This window comes from Elephantulus edwardii, unplaced genomic scaffold (assembly GCF_000299155.1).
Source record: "Elephantulus edwardii isolate Elephantulus edwardi_28Jun2011 unplaced genomic scaffold, EleEdw1.0 scaffold00228, whole genome shotgun sequence".
In the NCBI taxonomy this organism is placed as follows: Eukaryota; Metazoa; Chordata; class Mammalia; order Macroscelidea; family Macroscelididae; genus Elephantulus; species Elephantulus edwardii.
The window spans coordinates 1933944-1943704 of NW_006399978.1; the positions used below are offsets into that span (position 1 = coordinate 1933944).

Genomic DNA, 9761 nt, shown 5'->3' on the forward strand with positions numbered 1-9761 from the left:
CAAAGTCAGCAACCATCCTGCTTTTAACCGCTGATACTGAGCTTCTTCTCTAATGATTTCTTCCAAAGATTGTAGTTCATTTAATTCCTACATAGTCCATCAGGTGTGGCACACATGTAAAGTTGCTGTTTAGGTTTTGAAAAAAGGTATTAGCAATTAATAAATCATTGAACATACAAAATTCAATAATTTTATTTTCAGCCTCATATATGTCACCAAGTCTATACTTGGTGTATAGAAAGAAGTAGTACAGGAAGACGTTCAAGCTAAACTGAAGGCATTGGCAAAAAATAAGGCCCAAGGAGCTGACGGGATACGAGTTGACGTGTTTTTTGTTGATTGGGGTTTTTTTTGTGGTTTTGCTTGTTTGTTTTTTGTTTGTTTGTTTTGTGGCGGAGACGAGCTGTCTTTATTGCTGGGGTTCTGGGGCGGCTGGTGCTCAGGAGCTCTTGCGAGGGTGGCTTCGCTTCCTCTTCACCATCATGGGCTTCTTCTGGCTGCGCAGGGTGGCGCTGGCCCTGCGGAGGGCAGCCATGAGCAGGTCAGGCCGGTACTTGTGGATCATGTGACGGATGCTGCTGAGTGTGGCCCAGGCGTTCTTGTGGATGGTGGTCCGCACGTAGGAGGCAGCCAGCTTCCTCTGGCCTGACCTCCGCTTCTTCACCACCACAACCCCCTTGTTGTCGGGGGGGGCCAGCTCCACCCCCACTGTCTTACGGTGGATCAGCCCATTGTAGCGGAAGGAGTTGCGGGCTTTGTGGTGCTGTAAGTCAGCTTGTTCCTTTTAATCAAGAAGCTGGAGCAGTTATGCAGGACCACCCATTGCGATGGGCAGACATGGCGGCAGCTTCTCTCGCAGCTTAGGCCAGAGGCGGAAAGTGCGAGGTGACGTGTTTTAAACAAACAAATGCAGCCCTGGACATGCTCACAAGTATATGCCAGGAAATTTGGAGGGCTCCTGTCCAGCTGACTGACTGGAAAAGATCCACATTTGTTCCCATTCCCAAGAAAGGCAATCTAATAGAATGTGGAAATTGTTTAACAATATCATTAATAGCACATGCAAGTAAAATTCTGCTGAAGATGACTTCAAAATGACTAGAACAGTACATAGAGAAATGCCAGACATTCATCATTGCTGATGTCAGATGGATTTTGGTAGAAAGCGCAGAATACCAGATGAATATCTGTTTGTTCTTTACTGATTATGCAAAGACATTTAACTATATGAATCTTAACAAATGATGGCTAACAATGAGAAGTACAGAAATCCCAAAATACTTAACTGTGCGAATGTGAAACCTCTCCCTAAACCAAGAGCCAAAATTGTGGTTGCTGTGAGGCTGAACACTGTGACACTGATGTGTCAAATGTGCTAATGGCTGGTTACTCAATGCGGACAGAGTGGGGTGGAGGCTCCCCCATTAAAACAAGCTTGGAAGGAGGAGTGGCATCCACTTCCGTAATAGCTTGCCTCCGGAAACTCTATGAACCTGGAGAGAGGATGAAAGGCACCCAGGCATAGAGGACTCTCCTTCATAGGGTCGTTATGAGTCGCCTGCGACTCCACGGCACTTAACAACAACAACAACCTAAACCAAGAGGCTACAGTGTGAACATACAAGAGAATACTGAATACTGAATTAATTAATACTAAAATTAAGAGAGGTGTACATCAGGTATGTATCTTTCTCCATACCTATTCAACATGTATGCTAAGCAAATTATGTGAGAAGCTGAGTACTGAATACTATGAAGAATGATGTGGCATCAAAATCGGAGGAATCCTCATCAAGCACATGCAGTATGTAAATAACACAACCTTGCTTGCTCAAAGTAAGGCGGACTTGAAGTGCTTGCTGCAGAAGATCAAAGACTGCAGCCTTCAATGTGAATTGCATCTCAAGTCAAGAAAACAAAAATTCTCATCACCGTACTAATAGGTAATATCAAGACAGATGAAGAAAAGATTGAAACTGTAAATTAATTCATCTTCCTTGGATCCACAATCAACATCCTTGGTACCAGCAATCAGAAGATAAGGAAATGTACTGCAGTGGAAAAGTTTCCATACTCCAAATTATTAAGGAGAAATTATGTCAGTGTGAGGGTAAGGTATGTCAGATTCAGGCCATGATTACTTTGATATACCTCTGAAAGCTGGACGATGATTAAGGGTAACAGATGAAGAATTAATTCCTTTTAACTGTGCTGTTGAAGAAGAGTGCTGAAGAGCCCATAGACTGTCAAAAGCACAAATATGTCTTGGTGAAGGTGCAGACAGAGTACTCCTGGAAGGCTAATATGATGAAGCTTCATCTCACATGTTGTTAGGACAGGCTATTTCTTGGAGAAGGACACCATGCTTGTAAAGGTAGAGGGCAGCTAAAGACAGGAAGACCCTCAAAAAGATGTAATGACACAGTGACTATAGCAATGAGCTCAAATAAGTCAGAGATTGTGAGGATGGCACAAGAAAGGAGAGAGTTCAGATTTGTGTTTCCCCAGGTTGCTATGAGTTGTAACTGACTTGATAGCAACTAGTAACAACAACATCTACATGTGGAAGTTGAACAATAAATAAGGAAGACCAAATAATTGATATCTTTGAATTGTGGTGTTGGCAAAGAACACTGAAAATATACCAAGAATTGACAAAAGAGCAAAAAATTTGTTTTTGAAGAATTGTAACCAGCGTGCATGTTAAAAAGTGAGGATGGTGAAATTTCATATTTTAGGCATGTTATCAGGAGAGGCTAGCCCCTGGAGAAGGACATCATGCTTAGGAGAGTAGAAAGTCAGTGAAAGAGAGGAAGACCCGCAATGAGATGGATTCATCATTACTACAACAAAGGGACAGCAGAGATTGGGAGAAAATGGCAGGATCAGACACAGCTTCATTCTATTGTACATAAAGTCTCTAGGAGTGTGAGTCAGTGCAATGATATCTATAACAATATGCATCTTATACATACATGTAAATTAAATATATAAATGGTACCGTGTATTTTGGTTTTAGTGGTTGGTGCATAAATTTTAACAATAATCATCACTAAAATCACAAACAAGCAAAATCTTGCTGAAGATCATACAAAAACAACTAGAACAGCACACTGACAGAACTAACAGAAATACAAGCTGGATTGAGAAGAAGCCATAGCACTAGGGCCATCATCACTAATATCAGATGAACCTTGCCAAAAGCAGAGAGTACCAGAAGAATATCGATCTGTATTTCATTGACTATGCAAAGGCATTTGACTGTGTGGATCACAACAATTTGTGGTTAACATAGAGAATGGGAATGCAAGAACACCTGATTGTGCTCCTGTGAAATTTATGCTGGGACCAGGAGGCAGTCTTTAGAACAGAGGAAGGAAACACTGAAAGCTTCAAAATCAGGAAAGAAGTGAATCAGGGATGCATCTTTTCTCCTTATCTTTTCATCCTGTATGTAAAACAGATCATTCAAGAGGCTGTATTTTATGAGGAGGAGTGTGGCATGAGGATTTGAGGAAGACTCATCAACAACCTGCATGATGCAGATGACACAACCTCACTTGCTGAAACTGAGGAGGGCCTGAAGCATTTGCTCCAGAGAGCCAAGGACTATAGTCTGCTGGATTGCAGCTCAACATCAAGAAGAAAAGATTCTCACCACTGGACCCATTGGTAGTATTATGACAAATGGAGAAGATATTAAAATTAACTATTTCTGTGTGCTCATTTCTGCAATCAACACTTTTGATACAAATAGTAAATTAAAAGATAAATTGCATTAGGAAAATCTTTCAGGGACCTCTCCAGAGTGCTAAAGAGCAAGAATGTCAGTCTGGAGACTAAGATGTGCCTGATCCAGGCCATGCATCAGAGAGCTGGACAATGATTAAGGATTACAGAAGAACTGATGCTTTTGAGTTCTGGTGCTGTAGAAGAGTACTGAACATACCAAGGACTCCCAGGAGAACTAACAGGTCTTTCCTGGAGAAGGTGAAGCCAAGCTTCTCCTCAGATACAAGGATTTTGAGACACTGTCTCACATACCTGTGGAGAAGTATATCATGCTTGGAAGAACTGAGGAACAGCACAAGAGAAACAGACCCTAGATGAGATGATTGACACAATAACTGGGGTAATAAGGGTAGGTGTAACAGATAGTGAGATTAGATCAGGATATAGCAGGATTCAGAACTATTGTGCATAGGGCTGCTATGAGTCACAGTCAACTCAATGGCACATAACAGCATGTCACTCAATGTAAGTTGCTGTGGATTCATCTATTTTTTTAAAGTATTTAAAAAATTAATGATCACTTTTTAGTGATTTACAATACTCCATTGTGGAAATGTGTTGTAGTTTCTTTAGCCATTTGTCTGTTGATAGACACCTGGAATATTTCCAACACTTTGCTAATATAAATAATGCTTCAATAAACAAGAATGTGCACATATTAGTTTGTGTCCCAGCTTTTATGAGGCCAAAATGCTTTCCATAACCATATATCATTTTACATTCCCACCAGAACTGTATGAGGGTTCAAATCACCCCACTAGCTCATCAGCATTAGTTGTATGGTGTCTTGGTGAATATTTCTATTTTTGTTAGAGTGAGAGGGTATCTTATGTAGTTTTGATTTGCATCTAACAGCTATCAGAGGGAGCTCTAGTGGCATAGTCTATAGGGAGTGGCGCTGCTAACTCAAAGACAAGCTTCTCTGACAGATCAAATCCACCAGTTGCCCTGTGGGCGAAAGATGACCAATCTCCTCTCATGCAATTTACAGCCTTGGAAATGCAATCTAAGGTAAGCTAAGAGCCAGTTCCAACTGGACAACAATAAACTCATAATAACTAATTGTCCTGAGCATTTCTTCATGTGTTTGTTGACTATCATTGTTGAAATGTCTTCTTTGATGCAGTGTCTTCTCATGTCCTCCCCTCTCCTGTTTTTTTTGTTTTGTTTTGTTTTGTTTTGTTTTTGTTTTTGTTTTAGGAGATTGGGTTCTCCTTCTTGCTGTTTTCTTGTTTCTTCTTTACATTTTAGAAGTCTAGTAGTTTAGTCCAAAGGGAGCTACTCTGCTAACCCTAACCTTCCTGGCTGTTCAAATTCACCAAAGACTCTGTGAAAGAAAGATGGACAACTTCCTCCTGTGTAATTTACAGCCTCCAAAAATCCTCTGGAGGGTCAGCTATGTGTTCCTTCCTAATTGATGACAATTTTAGAGGTCTCTTTTTTGACACTCTGTTGCCAAAAATATTTTCTCAATCTGTATGTTTTCTTTTTACTCTTCAAGGTTAGTCTTTTGATGTATGTTGTAGTTGTGAGGTGACATGGAGTACAACTCACAGTGACACAATGAACAGACAACCTGAAACCTGCCTTATCCGGTACCATCTTTACCAACTCTGGAACTCTAGAGCCCATTGCTGAAGTCTCAGTGCCAATTCATCTCACTGGACGTCTTCCTTTCCTTTGTTGACCCGCCATCTTTCCAAGCATGATGTCTCTTTCCAAGGAATACCCTCGCCTAACCAACATGTCCAAAGTATTCAAGAGGAAGATTCATCATTTGTGCCTCCAAGGCTGCACAATTTCCAGGGGATACCTGTTTGTTCTTTTGGAAGTTCACGGGATATTCAGTACTGTTCTCCAGCACCATAACACAAAGGCATCAATTCTTCTGCCATTCTTATTCACTGTCCAGCTCTCTGATGGGTAGCAGTTGATTGGGAAGACTATGGCCTGAATCAGACACACCTTAGTCTTCAAACTGGCATCATTGCTATTCAGTATTTTGGAGAGGTTGCTGACAGCAGATTTATCCAATGAAATATGTCTCCTGTTTTCCTGGCTGCTGGTGCCAAGGGTGTTGATTGTTGATCCAAACAAGATGAAATCAATGACAACTTCAATCTTTTCTCTATCTATGATAATGTTGACTGTGGGGCCTGTGGTGAGCATCTTTCTCTTCTTGATTTTGAGATGTAATCCATACCAAAAGCTGTAGTTCTTGTTCTTCTGCAGCAAGTGTTTCACATCTGCCTCAATTTTAGCAAGCAAAGCTGTGTCATTAGCATAACACAGGTTGTTGATGAGTCTTCCTCCAATCCTGATGCCACACTCCTCTTACTAGAGTCTGGCTTCATGAATTATTTGCTCAGCATACAGACTCAATAGGTGGATTAAAGGATACAACCCTGACACACACTCTTTCTGATTGTAAACCATGTAGTGTTCCCTTGCTTTGTATGCACAATAGTTTCTTGGTCAAGGTATAGATTCCATCTGAGAACAATTAAGTGTTCTGACATTCCCATTCTTCTTAATGTAAGCCATAATTTGTTATTATCCATGTAGTCAAATGCCTTTGTGTAGTCAATAAAACACAAATAGACACTTTTCTGGTATTCTTTACTTTCAATCAGAATCCATCTGACATTAGCAATGATATCCCTGGTGCCATGCCCACTTCTAAAACCAGCTAGTACTTCTTCTGATAGTTTCCTGTCAATGTATGTTTCTAGCCATTTTTTAACAATCTTTAACAAGCAAGATTTTACTGAAGATTATCCAAAAACGACTGGAACAGCACATCAACAGAGAACTACCAGAAGACCAGGTTGGTTTCAGAAGGGGTCGTGGTACTAGAGATATTGTAGCTGATGTTAGATGGATCTTGGCTGAAAGCAGGGAATACCAGAGGAATATCTGTGTTTCATTGACTATGCAAAGGCATTTGACTGTGTAGATCATAACAAACTGTGGCTGACTCTGAGAAGAATGGGAATCCCAGAACACTTGATCGTTCTAATGCGAAACTTATACTTGGACCAGGAGGCAGTCGTCAGAACAGAGCAAGGGAACACTGCATGGTTCAAAATTGGGAAGGGCGTACGCCAGGGATGCATCCTATCTCCATACCTCTTCAACCTATATGCAGAACAGATTATCCGAGAGGCTGGGCACTATGAGGAGAAATGTGGGGTCAGGATTGGTGGACGATTTATCAACAATCTGCGTTATGCGGATAACACAACCCTGCTTGCTGAAACTGAGGAGGACCTGAAGCGCCTGCTGCAGAGTGTCAAGGACTGCAGCCTGCAATATGGATTGAGGCTCAATGTCAAGAAGACAAAGATTCTCACCACTGGACCAATCGGCAGCATCAGGATGGATGGTGAAGAGATTGAGATTGTACACAGCTTTAGTTTGCCTGGCTCCATAGTCAACAGTCTTGGCACCAACAGCCAGGAAATTAAAAGGCGCATTGCCATGGGAAAGTCTGCTGTTAGGGACCTCTCCAAAGTGCTGAAGAGCAGTGGTGTCTCTCTGGAGACTAAGGTGCGTCTGATACAGGCCATGGTCTTCGCAATCACCTGTTATGCATCAGAGAGTTGGACAATGACCGAGGATAGAAGGAGAACTGATGCCTTTGAGCTGTGGTGCTGGAGAAGAGTACTGAGAATACCATGGACTGCTAGGAAAACAAATAGATTTGTCCTGGAGAGGGTTAAACCGGGTGGCTCCTTGGAAGCAAGGATTCTGAGGCTCCGTCTAACTTACTTCGGACATGTAGTGAGGAGAGACCGGTCCTTGGAGAGGGACACCATGCTTGGGAGGGTGGAGGGACGGCGCAGGAGAGGAAGGCCCTCTATGAGGTGGATTGATTCAGTGACTGGGATAATTGGGATGGGAGTGTCAGAGACAGTGCGATTGGCACAGGACAGAGCAGAGTTTAGGGCTGTTGTACATAGGGTCGCTATGAGTCGCAGGCGACTCGACGGCACATAACAACAACAGCAACAACAACATTAATGATATCATTCAATAGCTTTCACATTCTGTTGGTTCACCTTTTTTGGGGAATGGGGACAAACAGTCAGTCACCAAGGTACCTGTTGTCATCTCCTGTCATAAACTGATGAGCACATCCAGGACTGCATCTATTAGTTCAAACATGTCAATTGGCATTCCATTTATTCCTAGTGCCTTATTCTTTTTTATAATTTTTTTTCTGTGTTACAGCAAGGCAGTTTTTTTTGTGATCTGTGTTTGAGACTCTATTCATGATTTACAAATTTCATTTTGCATAATCTGATACTTCTTTTACACTTTGAACTGCTATTCTTTTATTTCCCTAAAACAGAAGGGCTGGTATAAAGTTATTTTCCAGAGACGAGGTACCATTTCACAAAACTGGTCTCTGTTTTTGTTTGTTTTCAAGTTTTAAAGAACTAAATTTGCATCTGTTAAAATGAAAAAGTAAGAAAGATGTTTGTTACAAATATTTTTTATCAAGTATGTTTAAAGAAAACAGGATTAAAAAGCTTTTACTCTAATCATCTGTATAGTACTGTATTGTTTCACAATACAAATTAGCTTCTGCCATTTGCTAGCACAGTGAGTAGTGGGGAAGAGGATACATTGGAAATTTCATAAAAGGCAACAGAACCATTTTCTTGGGTAAGCCATAGGCAGGGGCAGCTGTGCTGTAACCATATGGTGTTCTATAGCATGGAGCTATGTAGCCACGAACAGGTGTGGCCCCAACAAAAGCTCCCCTTGTCAGGGTCCTCTTCCTCTACCCCAACAGCTTGGATTGCTGCCGACACAGCTGCATTCACAACACCATTTGCCTGAGGGATAATATTTTTCTTATTCTTTTCTGCTCTGGTTCCAGAAAAGAGCTTCTTGAGGGCAGCTAAAGCTGCATTTGCCTTAGCCACTTTCTTATTTGGATCTCGCCTCTGAACTTTTGTCCATCTACTTCTATCTCCATTACAAAGCATTTGTCATGGCCTCCACTCAACTTTGAGATGAGTTCATGCTTAAGACCTCTTCTTTTGTCATTAAGCTCCATTACAGGATTCTTGCCACTTGATGTGAAAATAGGGCCCTGAGTTCTTATCTCTAAGATGCTGGAGGTTTCAGCTGTAGAATTTCCAGTATTAATTGCTTGAGTTTGAAGACACTGTTTCATTTTTGCCTTCATTATCTGAATTTTCATCAGAACTCACACATTTAATACCTGCATCAAACCCTGTTGGATATGCAATACCTTTACTGCCACATGAAATTTTGCTGTCATCTTAGATAGTCCTGAGGCTTCATATGTTGTCCCATCCACATCTACAGACATGGTGAAAACAGGGGCATGAACAGGGCCAGACTGTGATAACAGATTATACTGAAACCCAGCCTGATCTGATTTAACCTCATTAGTGCATTCATAATGTCTATCGCTGTACTGCGCAGGATTTTCCTTAAGTTTCACCTAATCCATCTTCAAAAGGCCTCTTTAGAGCTGAAGACCCAGCACCTACTTTATCACTGACTGACCAGGAATATTTTTGAAAAGGCTTACTAGATGGAAGGGGGTCCAACTACAGCACTCTATAAATCTGGCCAAAAGCTGATAATCTGAGTGCATGCTGTGCACAGTGGGTAATACTTTCTTTTTGCTGAATAGTCATATACCTCAGAGCATCTGTTGGATCTCATTCACAAGGATCATGAAGACTAGGACCTCCAGGTAGTATTCCAGGTGCCAAACACTCCATTACTTGTCTCAAAGCCTCTTCAGTGCCTGAAGGTCTTTTACAAGTACCTGTAGTCTTTTCACATATATGCTTTAGTGAGGGACTTGTTTCTTGCCAATGCCTTCCGTGCAGCTTGAACTTTATCTTTCATCACCTTTGGCTCCTGTTCATATGGTAGCTACTTCCTGAATTTTTTTTTACTTTTTATTTTATTTTATTTTA

At 41.3% G+C, this 9761-nt stretch overlaps 2 pseudogenes; both read right to left on the bottom strand.

The window, feature by feature from the left end:
• Positions 1-439: 439 nt before the first annotated feature.
• Positions 440-7915, bottom strand: LOC102847678 (annotated as a pseudogene).
• A 477-nt stretch (positions 7916-8392) lies between these two features.
• On the bottom strand, positions 8393-9629 carry LOC102848084 (annotated as a pseudogene).
• Positions 9630-9761: the final 132 nt, after the last annotated feature.